The sequence below is a fragment of the Ambystoma mexicanum genome, chromosome 4p (genome assembly GCF_040938575.1).
Source record: "Ambystoma mexicanum isolate Mex_15411 chromosome 4p, UKY_AmexF1_1, whole genome shotgun sequence".
In the NCBI taxonomy this organism is placed as follows: domain Eukaryota; kingdom Metazoa; phylum Chordata; class Amphibia; order Caudata; family Ambystomatidae; genus Ambystoma; species Ambystoma mexicanum.
In genome coordinates this window covers 844761592-844780096 of record NC_090927.1, presented here as the reverse complement: position 1 = coordinate 844780096, position 18505 = coordinate 844761592, and the positions used below count along the sequence as shown (strand labels likewise).

Genomic DNA, 18505 nt, shown 5'->3' with positions numbered 1-18505 from the left:
TTAAAAGTACAAAACTCACAAGGCCCAGAGCCTACGGCCACACTACACTGAATGCGCCCGATCTTGTCTGATCTCGGAAGCTAAGCAGTGTCGGGCCTCGTTAGTACCTGGATGGGAGACCGCCTGGGAATACCAGGTGCTGTAGGCTTTTTTGTGCTCCAAGTTCAGGAAGTGAGCCATTTCACAATTCCGTTTCAAAACTGCAAGGTCTAGCCGACTAGATGCTTAAAAGTACAAAACTCACTAGGCCCAGAGCCTACGGCCACACCACACTGAATGCGCCCGATCTCGGAAGCTGAGCAGGGTCAGGCCTAGTTAGTACCTGGATGGGAGACTGCCTGGGAATACCAGGTGCTGTAGGCTTTTTTGTGCTCCATGATTAGTAATTGCGCAACTTCTCAATTATTTTTCAAATTTGGTATGTTTCCAAAATAATTGTATCCCGTTTTATAGCGGAAATGTTGGACAACATCATGAGGGCTGGAGCTACCTTTTTACATAGAATTAGCATACAGGTAGTGTGTTCATGGGTAATAAATCGACTTTCACATGTAATGCAGTACAGAGAATATTGAGTCCTTCAAGAGGCATGAAAGAAACCCATTATTGTGTTGATTGTTCTCTCCACCTCCCTGCAACAGACACAGGATGGATGAATTAAAGTTATCCTACCAGACATAGGAGTCCTGAATGGGCCCACCAGTCTTATATATCTCGCCTGATCGAGCCTGATCGAGCGATGAGCGTGGTATCATGTTGCAAGTGGCTGCATGGCTTAGCTTACTAAATGCAAATGCATAAGAGTAATATTCTTAGCATTCCTAGAGCCTACGGCCACACCACACTGAATGCACCCGATCTCGTCTGATCTTGGAAGTTAAGCAGTGTCAGGCCTAGTTAGTACCTGGATGGGAGACCGCCTGGGAATACCAGGTGCTGTAGGCTTTTTTGTGCTCCAAGTTCAGGAAGTGAGCCCTTTCTCAATTGCCTTTTAAAACTGCAAGGTCTAGCCGACTAGATGCTTAAAAGTACAAAACTCACAAGGCCCAGAGCCTACGGCCACACCACACTGAATGTGCCCGATCTCGGAAGCTAAGCAGGGTCGGGCCTAGTTAGTACCTGGATGGGAGACTGCCTGGGAATACCAGGTGCTGTAGGCTTTTTTGTGCTCCATGATTAGTAATTGCGCAACTTCTCAATTATTTTTCAAATTTGGTATGTTTCCAAAATAACTGTATCCCGTTTTATAGCGGAAATGTTGGACAACATCATGAGGGCTGGAGCTACCTTTTTACATAGAATTAGCATACAGGTAGTGTGTTCATGGGTAATAAATCGACTTTCACATGTAATGCAGTACAGAGAATATTGAGTCCTTCAAGAGGCATGAAAGAAAACCATTATTGTGTTGATTGTTCTCTCCACCTCCCTGCAACAGACACAGGATGGATGAATTAAAGTTATCCTACCAGACATAGGAGTCCTGAATGGGCCCACCAGTCTTATATATCTCGCCTGATCGAGCCTGATCGAGCGATGAGCGTGGTATCATGTTGCAAGTGGCTGCATGGCTTAGCTTACTAAATGCAAATGCATAAGAGTAATATTCTTAGCGTTCCTAGAGCCTACGGCCACACCACACTGAATGCACCCGATCTCGTCTGATCTCGGAAGTTAAGCAGTGTCAGGCCTAGTTAGTACCTGGATGGGAGACCGCCTGGGAATACCAGGTGCTGTAGGCTTTTTTGTGCTCCAAGTTCAGGAAGTGAGCCCTTTCTCAATTGCCTTTTAAAACTGCAAGGTCTAGCCGACTAGATGCTTAAAAGTACAAAACTCACAAGGCCCAGAGCCTACGGCCACACCACACTGAATGAGCCCCATCTCGTCTGATCTCGAAAGCTAAGCAGTGTCGGGCCTCGTTAGTACCTGGATGGGAGACCGCCTGGGAATACCAGGTGCTGTAGGCTTTTTTGTGCTCCAAGTTCAGTAAGTGAGCCATTTCTCAATTGCCTTTCAAAACTGCAAGGTCTAGCTGACTAGATGCTTAAAAGTACAAAACTCACTAGGCCCAGAGCCTACGGCCACACCACACTGATTGCGCCCGATCTCGTCTGATCTCAGAAGCTAAGCAGTGTCGGGCCTAGTTAGTACCTGGATGGGAGACCACCTGGGAATACCAGGTGCTGTAGGCTTTTTTGTACTCCAAGTTCAGGAAGTGAGCCATTTCACAATTGCCTTTCAAAACTGCAAGGTCTAGCCGACTAGATGCTTAAAAGTACAAAACTCACTAGCCCCAGAGCCTACGGCCACACCACACTGAATGCGCCCGATCTCGGAAGCTAAGCAGGTCGGGCCTAGTTAGTACCTGGATGGGAGACTGCCTGGGAATACCAGGTGCTGTAGGCTTTTTTGTGCTCCATGATTAGTAATTGCGCAACTTCTCAATTATTTTTCAAATTTGGTATGTTTCCAAAATAATTGTATCCCGTTTTATAGCGGAAATGTTGGACAACATCATGAGGGCTGGAGCTACCTTTTTACATAGAATTAGCATACAGGTAGTGTGTTCATGGGTAATAAATCGACTTTCACATGTAATGCAGTACAGAGAATATTGAGTCCTTCAAGAGGCATGAAAGAAAACCATTATTGTGTTGATTGTTCTCTCCACCTCCCTGCAACAGACACAGGATGGATGAATTAAAGTTATCCTACCAGACATAGGAGTCCTGAATAGGCCCACCAGTCTTATATATCTCGCCTGATCGAGCCTGATCGAGCGATGAGCGTGGTATCATGTTGCAAGTGGCTGCATGGCTTAGCTTACTAAATGCAAATGCATAAGAGTAATATTCTTAGCATTCCTAGAGCCTACGGCCACACCACACTGAATGCACCCGATCTCGTCTGATCTTGGAAGTTAAGCAGTGTCAGGCCTAGTTAGTACCTGGATGGGAGACCGCCTGGGAATACCAGGTGCTGTAGGCTTTTTTGTGCTCCAAGTTCAGGAAGTGAGCCCTTTCTCAATTGCCTTTTAAAACTGCAAGGTCTAGCCGACTAGATGCTTAAAAGTACAAAACTCACAAGGCCCAGAGCCTACGGCCACACCACACTGAATGCGCCCGATCTCGTCTGATCTCGGAAGCTAAGCAGTGTCGGGCCTCGTTAGTACCTGGATGGGAGACCGCCTGGGAATACCAGGTGCTGTAGGCTTTTTTGTGCTCCAAGTTCAGGAAGTGAGCCATTTCACAATTGCCTTTCAAAACTGCAAGGTCTAGCCGACTAGATGCTTAAAAGTACAAAACTCACTAGGCCCAGAGCCTACGGCCACACCACACTGAATGCGCCTGATCTCGTCTGATCTCAGAAGCTAAGCAGTGTCGGGCCTAGTTAGTACCTGGATGGGAGACCGCCTGGGAATACCAGGTGCTGTAGGCTTTTTTGTACTCCAAGTTCAGGAAGTGAGCCATTTCTCAATTGCCTTTCAAAACTGCAAGGTCTAGCCGACTAGATGCTTAAAAGTACAAAACTCACAAGGCCCAGAGCCTACGGCCACACCACACTGAATGCGCCCGATCTCGTCTGATCTCGGAAGCTAAGCAGTGTCGGGCCTCGTTAGTACCTGGATGGGAGACCGCCTGGGAATACCAGGTGCTGTAGGCTTTTTTGTGCTCCAAGTTCAGGAAGTGAGCCATTTCACAATTGCCTTTCAAAACTGCAAGGTCTAGCCGACTAGATGCTTAAAAGTACAAAACTCACAAGGCCCAGAGCCTACGGCCACACCACACTGAATGCGTCTGATCTTGGAAGCTAAGCAGTGTCGGGCCTCGTTAGTACCTGGATGGGAGACCGCCTGGGAATACCAGGTGCTGTAGGCTTTTTTGTGCTCCAAGTTCAGGAAGTGAGCCATTTCACAATTGCCTTTCGAAACTGCAAGGTCTAGCCGACTAGATGCTTAAAAGTACAAAACTCACTAGACCCAGAGCCTACGGCCACACCACACTGAATGCGCCCGATCTCGGAAGCTAAGCAGGGTCGGGCCTAGTTAGTACCTGGATGGGAGACTGCCTGGGAATACCAGGTGCTGTAGGCTTTTTTGTGCTCCATGATTAGTAATTGCGCAACTTCTCAATTATTTTTCAAATTTGGTATGTTTCCAAAATAATTGTATCCCGTTTTATAGCGGAAATGTTGGACAACATCATGAGGGCTGGAGCTACCTTTTTACATAGAATTAGCATACAGGTAGTGTGTTCATGGGTAATAAATCGACTTTCACATGTAATGCAGTACAGAGAATATTGAGTCCTTCAAGAGGCATGAAAGAAAACCATTATTGTGTTGATTGTTCTCTCCACCTCCCTGCAACAGACACAGGATGGATGAATTAAAGTTATCCTACCAGACATAGGAGTCCTGAATGGGCCCACCAGTCTTATATATCTCGCCTGATCGAGCCTGATCGAGCGATGAGCGTGGTATCATGTTGCAAGTGGCTGCATGGCTTAGCTTACTAAATGCAAATGCATAAGAGTAATATTCTTAGCATTCCTAGAGCCTACGGCCACACCACACTGAATGCACCCGATCTCTTCTGATCTCGGAAGTTAAGCAGTGTCAGGCCTAGTTAGTACCTGGATGGGAGACCGCCTGGGAATACCAGGTGCTGTAGGCTTTTTTGTGCTCCAAGTTCAGGAAGTGAGCCCTTTCTCAATTGCCTTTTAAAACTGCAAGGTCTAGCCGACTAGATGCTTAAAAGTACAAAACTCACTAGGCCCAGAGCCTACGGCCACACCACACTGAATGCGCCTGATCTCGTCTGATCTCAGAAGCTAAGCAGTGTCGGGCCTAGTTAGTACCTGGATGGGAGACCACCTGGGAATACCAGGTGCTGTAGGCTTTTTTGTGCTCCAAGTTCAGGAAGTGAGCCATTTCACAATTGCCTTTCAACACTGCAAGGTCTAGCCGACTAGATGCTTAAAAGTACAAAACTCACTAGGCCCAGAGCCTACGGCCACACCACACTGAATGCGCCTGATCTCGTCTGATCTCAGAAGCTAAGCAGTGTCGGGCCTAGTTAGTACCTGGATGGGAGACCACCTGGGAATACCAGGTGCTGTAGGCTTTTTTGTGCTCCAAGTTCAGGAAGTGAGCCATTTCACAATTGCCTTTCAAAACTGCAAGGTCTAGCCGACTAGATGCTTAAAAGTACAAAACTCACTAGTCCCAGAGCCTACGGCCATGCGCCCGATCTCAGAAGCTAAGCAGGGTCGGGCCTAGTTAGTACCTGGATGGGAGACTGCCTGGGAATACCAGGTGCTGTAGGCTTTTTTGTGCTCCATGATTAGTAATTGCGCAACTTCTCAATTATTTTTCAAATTTGGTATGTTTCCAAAATAATTGTATCCCGTTTTATAGCGGAAATGTTGGACAACATCATGAGGGCTGGAGCTAACTTTTTACATAGAATTAGCATACAGGTAGTGTGTTCATGGGTAATAAATCGACTTTCACATGTAATGCAGTACAGAGAATATTGAGTCCTTCAAGAGGCATGAAAGAAAACCATTACTGTGTTGATTGTTCTCTCCACCTCCCTGCAACAGACACAGGATGGATGAATTAAAGTTATCCTACCAGACATAGGAGTCCTGAATGGGCCCACCAGTCTTATATATCTCGCCTTATCGAGCCTGATCGAGCGATGAGCGTGGTATCATGTTGCAAGTGGCTGCATGGCTTAGCTTACTAAATGCAAATGCATAAGAGTAATATTCTTAGCATTCCTAGAGCCTACGGCCACACCACACTGAATGCACCCGATCTCGTCTGATCTCGGAAGTTAAGCAGTGTTAGGCCTAGTTAGTACCTGGATGGGAGACCGCCTGGGAATACCAGGTGCTGTAGGCTTTTTTGTGCTCCAAGTTCAGGAAGTGAGCCCTTTCTCAATTGCCTTTCAAAACTGCAAGGTCTAGCCGACTAGATGCTTAAAAGTACAAAACTCACTAGGCCCAGAGCCTACGGCCACACCACACTGAATGCGCCTGATCTCGTCTGATCTCAGAAGCTAAGCAGTGTCGGGCCTAGTTAGTACCTGGATGGGAGACCGCCTGGGAATACCAGGTGCTGTAGGCTTTTTTGTACTCCAAGTTCAGGAAGTGAGCCATTTCTCAATTGCCTTTCAAAACTGCAAGGTCTAGCCGACTAGATGCTTAAAAGTACAAAACTCACAAGGCCCAGAGCCTACGGCCACACTACACTGAATGCGCCCGATCTTGTCTGATCTCGGAAGCTAAGCAGTGTCGGGCCTCGTTAGTACCTGGATGGGAGACCGCCTGGGAATACCAGGTGCTGTAGGCTTTTTTGTGCTCCAAGTTCAGGAAGTGAGCCATTTCACAATTCCGTTTCAAAACTGCAAGGTCTAGCCGACTAGATGCTTAAAAGTACAAAACTCACTAGGCCCAGAGCCTACGGCCACACCACACTGAATGCGCCCGATCTCGGAAGCTGAGCAGGGTCAGGCCTAGTTAGTACCTGGATGGGAGACTGCCTGGGAATACCAGGTGCTGTAGGCTTTTTTGTGCTCCATGATTAGTAATTGCGCAACTTCTCAATTATTTTTCAAATTTGGTATGTTTCCAAAATAATTGTATCCCGTTTTATAGCGGAAATGTTGGACAACATCATGAGGGCTGGAGCTACCTTTTTACATAGAATTAGCATACAGGTAGTGTGTTCATGGGTAATAAATCGACTTTCACATGTAATGCAGTACAGAGAATATTGAGTCCTTCAAGAGGCATGAAAGAAACCCATTATTGTGTTGATTGTTCTCTCCACCTCCCTGCAACAGACACAGGATGGATGAATTAAAGTTATCCTACCAGACATAGGAGTCCTGAATGGGCCCACCAGTCTTATATATCTCGCCTGATCGAGCCTGATCGAGCGATGAGCGTGGTATCATGTTGCAAGTGGCTGCATGGCTTAGCTTACTAAATGCAAATGCATAAGAGTAATATTCTTAGCCTTCCTAGAGCCTACGGCCACACCACACTGAATGCACCCGATCTCGTCTGATCTTGGAAGTTAAGCAGTGTCAGGCCTAGTTAGTACCTGGATGGGAGACCGCCTGGGAATACCAGGTGCTGTAGGCTTTTTTGTGCTCCAAGTTCAGGAAGTGAGCCCTTTCTCAATTGCCTTTTAAAACTGCAAGGTCTAGCCGACTAGATGCTTAAAAGTACAAAACTCACAAGGCCCAGAGCCTACGGCCACACCACACTGAATGCGTCTGATCTCGGAAGCTAAGCTGTGTCGGGCCTCGTTAGTACCTGGATGGGAGACCGCCTGGGAATACCAGGTGCTGTAGGCTTTTTTGTGCTCCAAGTTCAGGAAGTGAGCCATTTCTCAATTGCCATTCAAAACTGCAAGGTCTAGCTGACTAGATGCTTAAAAGTACAAAACTCACTAGGCCCAGAGACTACGGACACACCACACTGATTGCGCCCGATCTCGTCTGATCTCGGAAACTAAGCAGTGTCGGGCCTAGTTAGTACCTGGATGGGAGACCACCTGGGAATACCAGGTGCTGTAGGTTTTTTTGTGCTCCAAGTTCAGGAAGTGAGCCATTTCACAATTGCCTTTCAAAACTGCAAGGTCTAGCCGACTAGATGCTTAAAAGTACAAAACTCACTAGGCCCAGAGCCTACGGCCACACCACACTGAATGCGCCTGATCTCGTCTGATCTCAGAAGCTAAGCAGTGTCGGGCCTAGTTAGTACCTGGATGGGAGACCGCCTGGGAATACCAGGTGCTGTAGGCTTTTTTGTACTCCAAGTTCAGGAAGTGAGCCATTTCTCAATTGCCTTTCAAAACTGCAAGGTCTAGCCGACTAGATGCTTAAAAGTACAAAACTCACAAGGCCCAGAGCCTACGGCCACACCACACTGAATGCGCCCGATCTCGTCTGATCTCGGAAGCTAAGCAGTGTCGGGCCTTGTTAGTACCTGGATGGGAGACCGCCTGGGAATACCGGGTGCTGTAGGCATTTTTGTGCTCCAAGTTCAGGAAGTGAGCCATTTCTCAATTGCCTTTCAAAACTGCAAGGTCTAGCTGACTAGATGCTTAAAAGTACAAAACTCACTAGGCCCAGAGCCTACGGCCACACCACACTGATTGCGCCCGATCTCGTCTGATCTCAGAAGCTAAGCAGTGTCGGGCCTAGTTAGTACCTGGATGGGAGACCACCTGGGAATACCAGGTGCTGTAGGCTTTTTTGTACTCCAAGTTCAGGAAGTGAGCCATTTCACAATTGCCTTTCAAAACTGCAAGGTCTAGCCGACTAGATGCTTAAAAGTACAAAACTCACTAGGCCCAGAGCCTACGGCCACACCACACTGATTGCGCCCGATCTCGTCTGATCTCAGAAGCTAAGCAGTGTCGGGCCTAGTTAGTACCTGGATGGGAGACCACCTGGGAATACCAGGTGCTGTAGGCTTTTTTGTACTCCAAGTTCAGGAAGTGAGCCATTTCACAATTGCCTTTCAAAACTGCAAGGTCTAGCCGACTAGATGCTTAAAAGTACAAAACTCACTAGGCCCAGAGCCTACGGCCACACCACACTGAATGCGCCCGAGAAGCTAAGCAGGGTCGGGCCTAGTTAGTACCTGGATGGGAGACTGCCTGGGAATACCAGGTGCTGTAGGCTTTTTTGTGCTCCATGATTAGTAATTGCGCAACTTCTCAATTATTTTTCAAATTTGGTATGTTTCCAAAATAATTGTATCCCGTTTTATAGCGGAAATGTTGGACAACATCATGAGGGCTGGAGCTACCTTTTTACATAGAATTAGCATACAGGTAGTGTGTTCATGGGTAATAAATCGACTTTCACATGTAATGCAGTACAGAGAATATTGAGTCCTTCAAGAGGCATGAAAGAAAACCATTATTGTGTTGATTGTTCTCTCCACCTCCCTGCAACAGACACAGGATGGATGAATTAAAGTTATCCTACCAGACATAGGAGTCCTGAATGGGCCCACCAGTCTTATATATCTCGCCTGATCGAGCCTGATCGAGCGATGAGCGTGGTATCATGTTGCAAGTGGCTGCATGGCTTAGCTTACTAAATGCAAATGCATAAGAGTAATATTCTTAGCATTCCTAGAGCCTACGGCCACACCACACTGAATGCACCCGATCTCATCTGATCTCGGAAGTTAAGCAGTGTCAGGCCTAGTTAGTACCTGGATGGGAGACCGCCTGGGAATACCAGGTGCTGTAGGCTTTTTTGTGCTCCAAGTTCAGGAAGTGAGCCATTTCACAATTGCCTTTCAAAACTGCAAGGTCTAGCCGACTAGATGCTTAAAAGTACAAAACTCACTAGGCCCAGAGCCTACGGCCACACCACACTGAATGCGCCTGATCTCGTCTGATCTCAGAAGCTAAGCAGTGTCGGTCCTAGTTAGTACCTGGATGGGAGACCGCCTGGGAATACCAGGTGCTGTAGGCTTTTTTGTACTCCAAGTTCAGGAAGTGAGCCATTTCTCAATTGCCTTTCAAAACTGCAAGGTCTAGCCGACTAGATGCTTAAAAGTACAAAACTCACAAGGCCCAGAGCCTACGGCCACACCACACTGAATGCGCCCGATCTCGTCTGATCTCGGAAGCTAAGCAGTGTCGGGCCTCGTTAGTACCTGGATGGGAGACCGCCTGGGAATACCAGGTGCTGTAGGCTTTTTTGTGCTCCAAGTTCAGGAAGTGAGCCATTTCACAATTGCCTTTCAAAACTGCAAGGTCTAGCCGACTAGATGCTTAAAAGTACAAAACTCACAAGGCCCAGAGCCTACGGCCACACCACACTGAATGCGCCCGATCTCGTCTGGTCTCGGAAGCTAAGCAGTGTCAGGCCTCGTTAGTACCTGGATGGGAGACCGCCTGGGAATACCAGGTGCTGTAGGCTTTTTTGTGCTCCAAGTTCAGGAAGTGAGCCATTTCACAATTGCCTTTCAAAACTGCAAGGTCTAGCCGACTAGATGCTTAAAAGTACAAAACTCACTAGGCCCAGAGCCTACGGCCACACCACACTGAATGCGCCCGATCTCGGAAGCTAAGCAGGGTCGGGCCTAGTTAGTACCTGGATGGGAGACCGCCTGGGAATACCAGGTGCTGTAGGCTTTTTTGTGCTCCAAGTTCAGGAAGTGAGCCATTTCACAATTGCCTTTCAAAACTGCAAGGTCTAGCCGACTAGATGCTTAAAAGTACAAAACTCACTAGGCCCAGAGCCTACGGCCACACCACACTGAATGCGCCTGATCTCGTCTGATCTCAGAAGCTAAGCAGTGTCGGTCCTAGTTAGTACCTGGATGGGAGACCGCCTGGGAATACCAGGTGCTGTAGGCTTTTTTTGTACTCCAAGTTCAGGAAGTGAGCCATTTCTCAATTGCCTTTCAAAACTGCAAGGTCTAGCCGACTAGATGCTTAAAAGTACAAAACTCACAAGGCCCAGAGCCTACGGCCACACCACACTGAATGCGCCCGATCTCGTCTGATCTCGGAAGCTAAGCAGTGTCGGGCCTCGTTAGTACCTGGATGGGAGACCGCCTGGGAATACCAGGTGCTGTAGGCTTTTTTGTGCTCCAAGTTCAGGAAGTGAGCCATTTCACAATTGCCTTTCAAAACTGCAAGGTCTAGCCGACTAGATGCTTAAAAGTACAAAACTCACAAGGCCCAGAGCCTACGGCCACACCACACTGAATGCGCCCGATCTCGTCTGGTCTCGGAAGCTAAGCAGTGTCGGGCCTCGTTAGTACCTGGATGGGAGACCGCCTGGGAATACCAGGTGCTGTAGGCTTTTTTGTGCTCCAAGTTCAGGAAGTGAGCCATTTCACAATTGCCTTTCAAAACTGCAAGGTCTAGCCGACTAGATGCTTAAAAGTACAAAACTCACTAGGCCCAGAGCCTACGGCCACACCACACTGAATGCGCCCGATCTCGGAAGCTAAGCAGGGTCGGGCCTAGTTAGTACCTGGATGGGAGACTGCCTGGGAATACCAGGTGCTGTAGGCTTTTTTGTGCTCCATGATTAGTAATTGCGCAACTTCTCAATTATTTTTCAAATTTGGTATGTTTCCAAAATAATTGTATCCCGTTTTATAGCGGAAATGTTGGACAACATCATGAGGGCTGGAGCTACCTTTTTACATAGAATTAGCATACAGGTAGTGTGTTCATGGGTAATAAATCGACTTTCACATGTAATGCAGTACAGAGAATATTGAGTCCTTCAAGAGGCATGAAAGAAAACCATTATTGTGTTGATTGTTCTCTCCACCTCCCTGCAACAGACACAGGATGGATGAATTAAAGTTATCCTACCAGACATAGGAGTCCTGAATGGGCCCACCAGTCTTATATATCTCGCCTGATCGAGCCTGATCGAGCGATGAGCGTGGTATCATGTTGCAAGTGGCTGCATGGCTTAGCTTACTAAATGCAAATGCATAAGAGTAATATTCTTAGCATTCCTAGAGCCTACGGCCACACCACACTGAATGCACCCGATCTCATCTGATCTCGGAAGTTAAGCAGTGTCAGGCCTAGTTAGTACCTGGATGGGAGACCGCCTGGGAATACCAGGTGCTGTAGGCTTTTTTGTGCTCCAAGTTCAGGAAGTGAGCCATTTCACAATTGCCTTTCAAAACTGCAAGGTCTAGCCGACTAGATGCTTAAAAGTACAAAACTCACTAGGCCCAGAGCCTACGGCCACACCACACTGAATGCGCCTGATCTCGTCTGATCTCAGAAGCTAAGCAGTGTCGGTCCTAGTTAGTACCTGGATGGGAGACCGCCTGGGAATACCAGGTGCTGTAGGCTTTTTTGTACTCCAAGTTCAGGAAGTGAGCCATTTCTCAATTGCCTTTCAAAACTGCAAGGTCTAGCCGACTAGATGCTTAAAAGTACAAAACTCACAAGGCCCAGAGCCTACGGCCACACCACACTGAATGCGCCCGATCTCGTCTGATCTCGGAAGCTAAGCAGTGTCGGGCCTCGTTAGTACCTGGATGGGAGACCGCCTGGGAATACCAGGTGCTGTAGGCTTTTTTGTGCTCCAAGTTCAGGAAGTGAGCCATTTCACAATTGCCTTTCAAAACTGCAAGGTCTAGCCGACTAGATGCTTAAAAGTACAAAACTCACAAGGCCCAGAGCCTACGGCCACACCACACTGAATGCGCCCGATCTCGTCTGGTCTCGGAAGCTAAGCAGTGTCGGGCCTCGTTAGTACCTGGATGGGAGACCGCCTGGGAATACCAGGTGCTGTAGGCTTTTTTGTGCTCCAAGTTCAGGAAGTGAGCCATTTCACAATTGCCTTTCAAAACTGCAAGGTCTAGCCGACTAGATGCTTAAAAGTACAAAACTCACTAGGCCCAGAGCCTACGGCCACACCACACTGAATGCGCCCGATCTCGGAAGCTAAGCAGGGTCGGGCCTAGTTAGTACCTGGATGGGAGACTGCCTGGGAATACCAGGTGCTGTAGGCTTTTTTGTGCTCCATGATTAGTAATTGCGCAACTTCTCAATTATTTTTCAAATTTGGTATGTTTCCAAAATAATTGTATCCCGTTTTATAGCGGAAATGTTGGACAACATCATGAGGGCTGGAGCTACCTTTTTACATAGAATTAGCATACAGGTAGTGTGTTCATGGGTAATAAATCGACTTTCACATGTAATGCAGTACAGAGAATATTGAGTCCTTCAAGAGGCATGAAAGAAAACCATTATTGTGTTGATTGTTCTCTCCACCTCCCTGCAACAGACACAGGATGGATGAATTAAAGTTATCCTACCAGACATAGGAGTCCTGAATGGGCCCACCAGTCTTATATATCTCGCCTGATCGAGCGATGAGCGTGGTATCATGTTGCAAGTGGCTGCATGGCTTAGCTTACTAAATGCAAATGCATAAGAGTAATATTCTTAGCATTTCTAGAGCCTATGGCCACACCACACTGAATGCACCCGATCTCGTCTGATCTCGGAAGTTAAGCAGTGTTAGGCCTAGTTAGTACCTGGATGGGAGACTGCCTGGGAATACCAGGTGCTGTAGGCTTTTTTGTGCTCCAAGTTCAGGAAGTGAGCCATTTCACAATTGCCTTTCAAAACTGCAAGGTCTAGCCGACTAGATGCTTAAAAGTACAAAACTCACAAGGCCCAGAGCCTACGGCCACACCACACTGAATGCGTCTGATCTCGGAAGCTAAGCTGTGTCGGGCCTCGTTAGTACCTGGATGGGAGACCGCCTGGGAATACCAGGTGCTGTAGGCTTTTTTGTGCTCCAAGTTCAGGAAGTGAGCCATTTCTCAATTGCCATTCAAAACTGCAAGGTCTAGCTGACTAGATGCTTAAAAGTACAAAACTCACTAGGCCCAGAGACTACGGACACACCACACTGATTGCGCCCGATCTCGTCTGATCTCGCAAGCTAAGCAGTGTCGGGCCTAGTTAGTACCTGGATGGGAGACCACCTGGGAATACCAGGTGCTGTAGGCTTTTTTGTGCTCCAAGTTCAGGAAGTGAGCCATTTCACAATTGCCTTTCAAAACTGCAAGGTCTAGCCGACTAGATGCTTAAAAGTACAAAACTCACTAGGCCCAGAGCCTACGGCCACACCACACTGAATGCGCCTGATCTCGCCTGATCTCGTCTGATCTCAGAAGCTAAGCAGTGTCGGGCCTAGTTAGTACCTGGATGGGAGACCGCCTGGGAATACCAGGTGCTGTAGGCTTTTTTGTACTCCAAGTTCAGGAAGTGAGCCATTTCTCAATTGCCTTTCAAAACTGCAAGGTCTAGCCGACTAGATGCTTAAAAGTACAAAACTCACAAGGCCCAGAGCCTACGGCCACACCACACTGAATGCGCCCGATCTCGTCTGATCTCGGAAGCTAAGCAGTGTCGGGCCTTGTTAGTACCTGGATGGGAGACCGCCTGGGAATACCAGGTGCTGTAGGCTTTTTTGTGCTCCAAGTTCAGGAAGTGAGCCATTTCTCAATTGCCTTTCAAAACTGCAAGGTCTAGCTGACTAGATGCTTAAAAGTACAAAACTCACTAGGCCCAGAGCCTACGGCCACACCACACTGATTGCGCCCGATCTCGTCTGATCTCGGAAGCTAAGCAGTGTTGGGCCTAGTTAGTACCTGGATGGGAGATCACCTGGGAATACCAGGTGCTGTAGGCTTTTTGTACTCCAAGTTCAGGAAGTGAGCCATTTCACAATTGCCTTTCAAAACTGCAAGGTCTAGCCGACTAGATGCTTAAAAGTACAAAACTCACTAGGCCCAGAGCCTACGGCCACACCACACTGAATGTGCCCGATCTCGGAAGCTAAGCAGGGTCGGGCCTAGTTAGTACCTGGATGGGAGACTGCCTGGGAATACCAGGTGCTGTAGGCTTTTTTGTGCTCCATGATTAGTAATTGCGCAACTTCTCAATTATTTTTCAAATTTGGTATGTTTCCAAAATAATTGTATCCCGTTTTATAGCGGAAATGTTGGACAACATCATGAGGGCTGGAGCTACCTTTTTACATAGAATTAGCATACAGGTAGTGTGTTCATGGGTAATAAATCGACTTTCACATGTAATGCAGTACAGAGAATATTGAGTCCTTCAAGAGGCATGAAAGAAAACCATTATTGTGTTGATTGTTCTCTCCACCTCCCTGCAACAGACACAGGATGGATGAATTAAAGTTATCCTACCAGACATAGGAGTCCTGAATGGGCCCACCAGTCTTATATATCTCGCCTGATCGAGCCTGATCGAGCGATGAGCGTGGTATCATGTTGCAAGTGGCTGCATGGCTTAGCTTACTAAATGCAAATGCATAAGAGTAATATTCTTAGCGTTCCTAGAGCCTACGGCCACACCACACTGAATGCACCCGATCTCGTCTGATCTCGGAAGTTAAGCAGTGTCAGGCCTAGTTAGTACCTGGATGGGAGACCGCCTGGGAATACCAGGTGCTGTAGGCTTTTTTGTGCTCCAAGTTCAGGAAGTGAGCCCTTTCTCAATTGCCTTTTAAAACTGCAAGGTCTAGCCGACTAGATGCTTAAAAGTACAAAACTCACAAGGCCCAGAGCCTACGGCCACACCACACTGAATGCGCCCCATCTCGTCTGATCTCGAAAGCTAAGCAGTGTCGGGCCTCGTTAGTACCTGGATGGGAGACCGCCTGGGAATACCAGGTGCTGTAGGCTTTTTTGTGCTCCAAGTTCAGTAAGTGAGCCATTTCTCAATTGCCTTTCAAAACTGCAAGGTCTAGCTGACTAGATGCTTAAAAGTACAAAACTCACTAGGCCCAGAGCCTACGGCCACACCACACTGATTGCGCCCGATCTCGTCTGATCTCAGAAGCTAAGCAGTGTCGGGCCTAGTTAGTACCTGGATGGGAGACCACCTGGGAATACCAGGTGCTGTATGCTTTTTTGTACTCCAAGTTCAGGAAGTGAGCCATTTCACAATTGCCTTTCAAAACTGCAAGGTCTAGCCGACTAGATGCTTAAAAGTACAAAACTCACTAGTCCCAGAGCCTACGGCCACACCACACTGAATGCGCCCGATCTCGGAAGCTAAGCAGGGTCGGGCCTAGTTAGTACCTGGATGGGAGACTGCCTGGGAATACCAGGTGCTGTAGGCTTTTTTGTGCTCCATGATTAGTAATTGCGCAACTTCTCAATTATTTTTCAAATTTGGTATGTTTCCAAAATAATTGTATCCCGTTTTATAGCGGAAATGTTGGACAACATCATGAGGGCTGGAGCTACCTTTTTACATAGAATTAGCATACAGGTAGTGTGTTCATGGGTAATAAATCGACTTTCACATGTAATGCAGTACAGAGAATATTGAGTCCTTCAAGAGGCATGAAAGAAAACCATTATTGTGTTGATTGTTCTCTCCACCTCCCTGCAACAGACACAGGATGGATGAATTAAAGTTATCCTACCAGACATAGGAGTCCTGAATAGGCCCACCAGTCTTATATATCTCGCCTGATCGAGCCTGATCGAGCGATGAGCGTGGTATCATGTTGCAAGTGGCTGCATGGCTTAGCTTACTAAATGCAAATGCATAAGAGTAATATTCTTAGCATTCCTAGAGCCTACGGCCACACCACACTGAATGCACCCGATCTCGTCTGATCTTGGAAGTTAAGCAGTGTCAGGCCTAGTTAGTACCTGGATGGGAGACCGCCTGGGAATACCAGGTGCTGTAGGCTTTTTTGTGCTCCAAGTTCAGGAAGTGAGCCCTTTCTCAATTGCCTTTTAAAACTGCAAGGTCTAGCCGACTAGATGCTTAAAAGTACAAAACTCACAAGGCCCAGAGCCTACGGCCACACCACACTGAATGCGCCCGATCTCGTCTGATCTCGGAAGCTAAGCAGTGTCGGGCCTCGTTAGTACCTGGATGGGAGACCGCCTGGGAATACCAGGTGCTGTAGGCTTTTTTGTGCTCCAAGTTCAGGAAGTGAGCCATTTCACAATTGCCTTTCAAAACTGCAAGGTCTAGCCGACTAGATGCTTAAAAGTACAAAACTCACTAGGCCCAGAGCCTACGGCCACACCACACTGAATGCGCCTGATCTCGTCTGATCTCAGAAGCTAAGCAGTGTCGGGCCTAGTTAGTACCTGGATGGGAGACCGCCTGGGAATACCAGGTGCTGTAGGCTTTTTTGTACTCCAAGTTCAGGAAGTGAGCCATTTCTCAATTGCCTTTCAAAACTGCAAGGTCTAGCCGACTAGATGCTTAAAAGTACAAAACTCACAAGGCCCAGAGCCTACGGCCACACCACACTGAATGCGCCCGATCTCGTCTGATCTCGGAAGCTAAGCAGTGTCGGGCCTCGTTAGTACCTGGATGGGAGACCGCCTGGGAATACCAGGTGCTGTAGGCTTTTTTGTGCTCCAAGTTCAGGAAGTGAGCCATTTCACAATTGCCTTTCAAAACTGCAAGGTCTAGCCGACTAGATGCTTAAAAGTACAAAACTCACAAGGCCCAGAGCCTACGGCCACACCACACTGAATGCGTCTGATCTTGGAAGCTAAGCAGTGTCGGGCCTCGTTAGTACCTGGATGGGAGACCGCCTGGGAATACCAGGTGCTGTAGGCTTTTTTGTGCTCCAAGTTCAGGAAGTGAGCCATTTCACAATTGCCTTTCGAAACTGCAAGGTCTAGCCGACTAGATGCTTAAAAGTACAAAACTCACTAGGCCCAGAGCCTACGGCCACACCACACTGAATGCGCCCGATCTCGGAAGCTAAGCAGGGTCGGGCCTAGTTAGTACCTGGATGGGAGACTGCCTGGGAATACCAGGTGCTGTAGGCTTTTTTGTGCTCCATGATTAGTAATTGCGCAACTTCTCAATTATTTTTCAAATTTGGTATGTTTCCAAAATAATTGTATCCCGTTTTATAGCGGAAATGTTGGACAACATCATGAGGGCTGGAGCTACCTTTTTACATAGAATTAGCATACAGGTAGTGTGTTCATGGGTAATAAATCGACTTTCACATGTAATGCAGTACAGAGAATATTGAGTCCTTCAAGAGGCATGAAAGAAAACCATTATTGTGTTGATTGTTCTCTCCACCTCCCTGCAACAGACACAGGATGGATGAATTAAAGTTATCCTACCAGACATAGGAGTCCTGAATGGGCCCACCAGTCTTATATATCTCGCCTGATCGAGCCTGATCGAGCGATGAGCGTGGTATCATGTTGCAAGTGGCTGCATGGCTTAGCTTACTAAATGCAAATGCATAAGAGTAATATTCTTAGCATTCCTAGAGCCTACGGCCACACCACACTGAATGCACCCGATCTCTTCTGATCTCGGAAGTTAAGCAGTGTCAGGCCTAGTTAGTACCTGGATGGGAGACCGCCTGGGAATACCAGGTGCTGTAGGCTTTATTGTGCTCCAAGTTCAGGAAGTGAGCCCTTTCTCAATTGCCTTTTAAAACTGCAAGGTCTAGCCGACTAGATGCTTAAAAGTACAAAACTCACTAGGCCCAGAGCCTACGGCCACACCACACTGAATGCGCCTGATCTCGTCTGATCTCAGAAGCTAAGCAGTGTCAGGCCTAGTTAGTACCTGGATGGGAGACCACCTGGGAATACCAGGTGCTGTAGGCTTTTTTGTGCTCCAAGTTCAGGAAGTGAGCCATTTCACAATTGCCTTTCAACACTGCAAGGTCTAGCCGACTAGATGCTTAAAAGTACAAAACTCACTAGGCCCAGAGCCTACGGCCACACCACACTGAATGCGCCTGATCTCGTCTGATCTCAGAAGCTAAGCAGTGTCGGGCCTAGTTAGTACCTGGATGGGAGACCACCTGGGAATACCAGGTGCTGTAGGCTTTTTTGTGCTCCAAGTTCAGGAAGTGAGCCATTTCACAATTGCCTTTCAAAACTGCAAGGTCTAGCCGACTAGATGCTTAAAAGTA

General features: G+C 47.6%; 42 non-coding genes and 21 pseudogenes across 42 annotated transcripts; all 63 read left to right on the top strand.

Annotated features, from left to right (window-relative positions):
- The first annotated feature begins 29 nt into the window (after nt 1-29).
- LOC138454696 (5S ribosomal RNA) lies at nt 30-148 on the top strand. The gene has a single exon (XR_011261362.1). It is a non-coding gene; the product is annotated as a 5S ribosomal RNA (ribosomal RNA).
- Nucleotides 149-254: 106 nt separating this feature from the next.
- On the top strand, nt 255-363 carry LOC138459553 (5S ribosomal RNA; annotated as a pseudogene).
- Nucleotides 364-826: 463 nt separating this feature from the next.
- Nucleotides 827-945, top strand: LOC138463674 (5S ribosomal RNA). Its single transcript, XR_011266261.1, has one exon. It is a non-coding gene; the product is annotated as a 5S ribosomal RNA (ribosomal RNA).
- Nucleotides 946-1051: 106 nt separating this feature from the next.
- On the top strand, nt 1052-1160 carry LOC138457857 (5S ribosomal RNA; annotated as a pseudogene).
- Nucleotides 1161-1623: 463 nt separating this feature from the next.
- LOC138461545 (5S ribosomal RNA) lies at nt 1624-1742 on the top strand. The gene has a single exon (XR_011264160.1). It is a non-coding gene; the product is annotated as a 5S ribosomal RNA (ribosomal RNA).
- Nucleotides 1743-1848: 106 nt separating this feature from the next.
- LOC138455981 (5S ribosomal RNA) lies at nt 1849-1967 on the top strand (annotated as a pseudogene).
- A 106-nt stretch (nt 1968-2073) lies between these two features.
- LOC138464246 (5S ribosomal RNA) lies at nt 2074-2192 on the top strand. The gene has a single exon (XR_011266828.1). It is a non-coding gene; the product is annotated as a 5S ribosomal RNA (ribosomal RNA).
- Nucleotides 2193-2298: 106 nt separating this feature from the next.
- Nucleotides 2299-2406, top strand: LOC138459120 (5S ribosomal RNA; annotated as a pseudogene).
- Nucleotides 2407-2869: 463 nt separating this feature from the next.
- LOC138463673 (5S ribosomal RNA) lies at nt 2870-2988 on the top strand. Its single transcript, XR_011266260.1, has one exon. It is a non-coding gene; the product is annotated as a 5S ribosomal RNA (ribosomal RNA).
- A 106-nt stretch (nt 2989-3094) lies between these two features.
- Nucleotides 3095-3213, top strand: LOC138462214 (5S ribosomal RNA). Its single transcript, XR_011264818.1, has one exon. It is a non-coding gene; the product is annotated as a 5S ribosomal RNA (ribosomal RNA).
- A 106-nt stretch (nt 3214-3319) lies between these two features.
- LOC138456121 (5S ribosomal RNA) lies at nt 3320-3438 on the top strand. Its single transcript, XR_011262066.1, has one exon. It is a non-coding gene; the product is annotated as a 5S ribosomal RNA (ribosomal RNA).
- A 106-nt stretch (nt 3439-3544) lies between these two features.
- Nucleotides 3545-3663, top strand: LOC138462213 (5S ribosomal RNA). The gene has a single exon (XR_011264817.1). It is a non-coding gene; the product is annotated as a 5S ribosomal RNA (ribosomal RNA).
- Nucleotides 3664-3769: 106 nt separating this feature from the next.
- LOC138458969 (5S ribosomal RNA) lies at nt 3770-3878 on the top strand (annotated as a pseudogene).
- A 106-nt stretch (nt 3879-3984) lies between these two features.
- On the top strand, nt 3985-4093 carry LOC138457179 (5S ribosomal RNA; annotated as a pseudogene).
- A 463-nt stretch (nt 4094-4556) lies between these two features.
- On the top strand, nt 4557-4675 carry LOC138462691 (5S ribosomal RNA). Its single transcript, XR_011265286.1, has one exon. It is a non-coding gene; the product is annotated as a 5S ribosomal RNA (ribosomal RNA).
- A 106-nt stretch (nt 4676-4781) lies between these two features.
- On the top strand, nt 4782-4900 carry LOC138463265 (5S ribosomal RNA). The gene has a single exon (XR_011265852.1). It is a non-coding gene; the product is annotated as a 5S ribosomal RNA (ribosomal RNA).
- A 106-nt stretch (nt 4901-5006) lies between these two features.
- On the top strand, nt 5007-5125 carry LOC138463252 (5S ribosomal RNA). The gene has a single exon (XR_011265839.1). It is a non-coding gene; the product is annotated as a 5S ribosomal RNA (ribosomal RNA).
- A 666-nt stretch (nt 5126-5791) lies between these two features.
- On the top strand, nt 5792-5910 carry LOC138458463 (5S ribosomal RNA). The gene has a single exon (XR_011262420.1). It is a non-coding gene; the product is annotated as a 5S ribosomal RNA (ribosomal RNA).
- A 106-nt stretch (nt 5911-6016) lies between these two features.
- LOC138456109 (5S ribosomal RNA) lies at nt 6017-6135 on the top strand. The gene has a single exon (XR_011262065.1). It is a non-coding gene; the product is annotated as a 5S ribosomal RNA (ribosomal RNA).
- A 106-nt stretch (nt 6136-6241) lies between these two features.
- LOC138454695 (5S ribosomal RNA) lies at nt 6242-6360 on the top strand. The gene has a single exon (XR_011261361.1). It is a non-coding gene; the product is annotated as a 5S ribosomal RNA (ribosomal RNA).
- A 106-nt stretch (nt 6361-6466) lies between these two features.
- On the top strand, nt 6467-6575 carry LOC138459551 (5S ribosomal RNA; annotated as a pseudogene).
- A 463-nt stretch (nt 6576-7038) lies between these two features.
- LOC138463672 (5S ribosomal RNA) lies at nt 7039-7157 on the top strand. Its single transcript, XR_011266259.1, has one exon. It is a non-coding gene; the product is annotated as a 5S ribosomal RNA (ribosomal RNA).
- Nucleotides 7158-7263: 106 nt separating this feature from the next.
- On the top strand, nt 7264-7372 carry LOC138458808 (5S ribosomal RNA; annotated as a pseudogene).
- Nucleotides 7373-7478: 106 nt separating this feature from the next.
- Nucleotides 7479-7597, top strand: LOC138455715 (5S ribosomal RNA; annotated as a pseudogene).
- A 106-nt stretch (nt 7598-7703) lies between these two features.
- LOC138456097 (5S ribosomal RNA) lies at nt 7704-7822 on the top strand. Its single transcript, XR_011262063.1, has one exon. It is a non-coding gene; the product is annotated as a 5S ribosomal RNA (ribosomal RNA).
- A 106-nt stretch (nt 7823-7928) lies between these two features.
- LOC138462677 (5S ribosomal RNA) lies at nt 7929-8047 on the top strand. The gene has a single exon (XR_011265272.1). It is a non-coding gene; the product is annotated as a 5S ribosomal RNA (ribosomal RNA).
- A 106-nt stretch (nt 8048-8153) lies between these two features.
- LOC138464245 (5S ribosomal RNA) lies at nt 8154-8272 on the top strand. The gene has a single exon (XR_011266827.1). It is a non-coding gene; the product is annotated as a 5S ribosomal RNA (ribosomal RNA).
- A 106-nt stretch (nt 8273-8378) lies between these two features.
- On the top strand, nt 8379-8497 carry LOC138464244 (5S ribosomal RNA). Its single transcript, XR_011266825.1, has one exon. It is a non-coding gene; the product is annotated as a 5S ribosomal RNA (ribosomal RNA).
- Nucleotides 8498-8603: 106 nt separating this feature from the next.
- Nucleotides 8604-8707, top strand: LOC138459758 (5S ribosomal RNA; annotated as a pseudogene).
- A 463-nt stretch (nt 8708-9170) lies between these two features.
- Nucleotides 9171-9289, top strand: LOC138463645 (5S ribosomal RNA). The gene has a single exon (XR_011266231.1). It is a non-coding gene; the product is annotated as a 5S ribosomal RNA (ribosomal RNA).
- A 106-nt stretch (nt 9290-9395) lies between these two features.
- LOC138463165 (5S ribosomal RNA) lies at nt 9396-9514 on the top strand. Its single transcript, XR_011265752.1, has one exon. It is a non-coding gene; the product is annotated as a 5S ribosomal RNA (ribosomal RNA).
- A 106-nt stretch (nt 9515-9620) lies between these two features.
- Nucleotides 9621-9739, top strand: LOC138462212 (5S ribosomal RNA). Its single transcript, XR_011264815.1, has one exon. It is a non-coding gene; the product is annotated as a 5S ribosomal RNA (ribosomal RNA).
- A 106-nt stretch (nt 9740-9845) lies between these two features.
- Nucleotides 9846-9964, top strand: LOC138454846 (5S ribosomal RNA). The gene has a single exon (XR_011261502.1). It is a non-coding gene; the product is annotated as a 5S ribosomal RNA (ribosomal RNA).
- Nucleotides 9965-10070: 106 nt separating this feature from the next.
- On the top strand, nt 10071-10179 carry LOC138456124 (5S ribosomal RNA; annotated as a pseudogene).
- Nucleotides 10180-10285: 106 nt separating this feature from the next.
- Nucleotides 10286-10404, top strand: LOC138463164 (5S ribosomal RNA). Its single transcript, XR_011265751.1, has one exon. It is a non-coding gene; the product is annotated as a 5S ribosomal RNA (ribosomal RNA).
- Nucleotides 10405-10511: 107 nt separating this feature from the next.
- Nucleotides 10512-10630, top strand: LOC138462211 (5S ribosomal RNA). The gene has a single exon (XR_011264814.1). It is a non-coding gene; the product is annotated as a 5S ribosomal RNA (ribosomal RNA).
- Nucleotides 10631-10736: 106 nt separating this feature from the next.
- Nucleotides 10737-10855, top strand: LOC138464217 (5S ribosomal RNA). Its single transcript, XR_011266799.1, has one exon. It is a non-coding gene; the product is annotated as a 5S ribosomal RNA (ribosomal RNA).
- A 106-nt stretch (nt 10856-10961) lies between these two features.
- Nucleotides 10962-11070, top strand: LOC138457178 (5S ribosomal RNA; annotated as a pseudogene).
- A 463-nt stretch (nt 11071-11533) lies between these two features.
- Nucleotides 11534-11652, top strand: LOC138463633 (5S ribosomal RNA). The gene has a single exon (XR_011266219.1). It is a non-coding gene; the product is annotated as a 5S ribosomal RNA (ribosomal RNA).
- A 106-nt stretch (nt 11653-11758) lies between these two features.
- Nucleotides 11759-11877, top strand: LOC138463163 (5S ribosomal RNA). The gene has a single exon (XR_011265750.1). It is a non-coding gene; the product is annotated as a 5S ribosomal RNA (ribosomal RNA).
- A 106-nt stretch (nt 11878-11983) lies between these two features.
- LOC138462209 (5S ribosomal RNA) lies at nt 11984-12102 on the top strand. The gene has a single exon (XR_011264812.1). It is a non-coding gene; the product is annotated as a 5S ribosomal RNA (ribosomal RNA).
- A 106-nt stretch (nt 12103-12208) lies between these two features.
- Nucleotides 12209-12327, top strand: LOC138464216 (5S ribosomal RNA). The gene has a single exon (XR_011266798.1). It is a non-coding gene; the product is annotated as a 5S ribosomal RNA (ribosomal RNA).
- A 106-nt stretch (nt 12328-12433) lies between these two features.
- LOC138457176 (5S ribosomal RNA) lies at nt 12434-12542 on the top strand (annotated as a pseudogene).
- A 453-nt stretch (nt 12543-12995) lies between these two features.
- On the top strand, nt 12996-13114 carry LOC138463883 (5S ribosomal RNA). Its single transcript, XR_011266468.1, has one exon. It is a non-coding gene; the product is annotated as a 5S ribosomal RNA (ribosomal RNA).
- Nucleotides 13115-13220: 106 nt separating this feature from the next.
- LOC138458807 (5S ribosomal RNA) lies at nt 13221-13329 on the top strand (annotated as a pseudogene).
- A 106-nt stretch (nt 13330-13435) lies between these two features.
- LOC138455530 (5S ribosomal RNA) lies at nt 13436-13554 on the top strand (annotated as a pseudogene).
- A 106-nt stretch (nt 13555-13660) lies between these two features.
- Nucleotides 13661-13789, top strand: LOC138454954 (5S ribosomal RNA; annotated as a pseudogene).
- A 106-nt stretch (nt 13790-13895) lies between these two features.
- LOC138461129 (5S ribosomal RNA) lies at nt 13896-14014 on the top strand. Its single transcript, XR_011263764.1, has one exon. It is a non-coding gene; the product is annotated as a 5S ribosomal RNA (ribosomal RNA).
- Nucleotides 14015-14120: 106 nt separating this feature from the next.
- Nucleotides 14121-14239, top strand: LOC138462507 (5S ribosomal RNA). The gene has a single exon (XR_011265102.1). It is a non-coding gene; the product is annotated as a 5S ribosomal RNA (ribosomal RNA).
- A 105-nt stretch (nt 14240-14344) lies between these two features.
- Nucleotides 14345-14453, top strand: LOC138457856 (5S ribosomal RNA; annotated as a pseudogene).
- Nucleotides 14454-14916: 463 nt separating this feature from the next.
- Nucleotides 14917-15035, top strand: LOC138461544 (5S ribosomal RNA). The gene has a single exon (XR_011264159.1). It is a non-coding gene; the product is annotated as a 5S ribosomal RNA (ribosomal RNA).
- A 106-nt stretch (nt 15036-15141) lies between these two features.
- LOC138455396 (5S ribosomal RNA) lies at nt 15142-15260 on the top strand (annotated as a pseudogene).
- Nucleotides 15261-15366: 106 nt separating this feature from the next.
- On the top strand, nt 15367-15485 carry LOC138454506 (5S ribosomal RNA). The gene has a single exon (XR_011261179.1). It is a non-coding gene; the product is annotated as a 5S ribosomal RNA (ribosomal RNA).
- Nucleotides 15486-15591: 106 nt separating this feature from the next.
- On the top strand, nt 15592-15700 carry LOC138457175 (5S ribosomal RNA; annotated as a pseudogene).
- A 463-nt stretch (nt 15701-16163) lies between these two features.
- Nucleotides 16164-16282, top strand: LOC138463671 (5S ribosomal RNA). Its single transcript, XR_011266258.1, has one exon. It is a non-coding gene; the product is annotated as a 5S ribosomal RNA (ribosomal RNA).
- Nucleotides 16283-16388: 106 nt separating this feature from the next.
- LOC138462207 (5S ribosomal RNA) lies at nt 16389-16507 on the top strand. Its single transcript, XR_011264811.1, has one exon. It is a non-coding gene; the product is annotated as a 5S ribosomal RNA (ribosomal RNA).
- Nucleotides 16508-16613: 106 nt separating this feature from the next.
- LOC138456086 (5S ribosomal RNA) lies at nt 16614-16732 on the top strand. The gene has a single exon (XR_011262062.1). It is a non-coding gene; the product is annotated as a 5S ribosomal RNA (ribosomal RNA).
- Nucleotides 16733-16838: 106 nt separating this feature from the next.
- On the top strand, nt 16839-16957 carry LOC138462206 (5S ribosomal RNA). Its single transcript, XR_011264810.1, has one exon. It is a non-coding gene; the product is annotated as a 5S ribosomal RNA (ribosomal RNA).
- Nucleotides 16958-17063: 106 nt separating this feature from the next.
- LOC138458968 (5S ribosomal RNA) lies at nt 17064-17172 on the top strand (annotated as a pseudogene).
- A 106-nt stretch (nt 17173-17278) lies between these two features.
- LOC138457174 (5S ribosomal RNA) lies at nt 17279-17387 on the top strand (annotated as a pseudogene).
- A 463-nt stretch (nt 17388-17850) lies between these two features.
- On the top strand, nt 17851-17969 carry LOC138462690 (5S ribosomal RNA). Its single transcript, XR_011265285.1, has one exon. It is a non-coding gene; the product is annotated as a 5S ribosomal RNA (ribosomal RNA).
- Nucleotides 17970-18075: 106 nt separating this feature from the next.
- Nucleotides 18076-18194, top strand: LOC138463324 (5S ribosomal RNA). Its single transcript, XR_011265910.1, has one exon. It is a non-coding gene; the product is annotated as a 5S ribosomal RNA (ribosomal RNA).
- Nucleotides 18195-18300: 106 nt separating this feature from the next.
- Nucleotides 18301-18419, top strand: LOC138463240 (5S ribosomal RNA). Its single transcript, XR_011265827.1, has one exon. It is a non-coding gene; the product is annotated as a 5S ribosomal RNA (ribosomal RNA).
- The last annotated feature ends 86 nt before the right edge of the window (nt 18420-18505 follow it).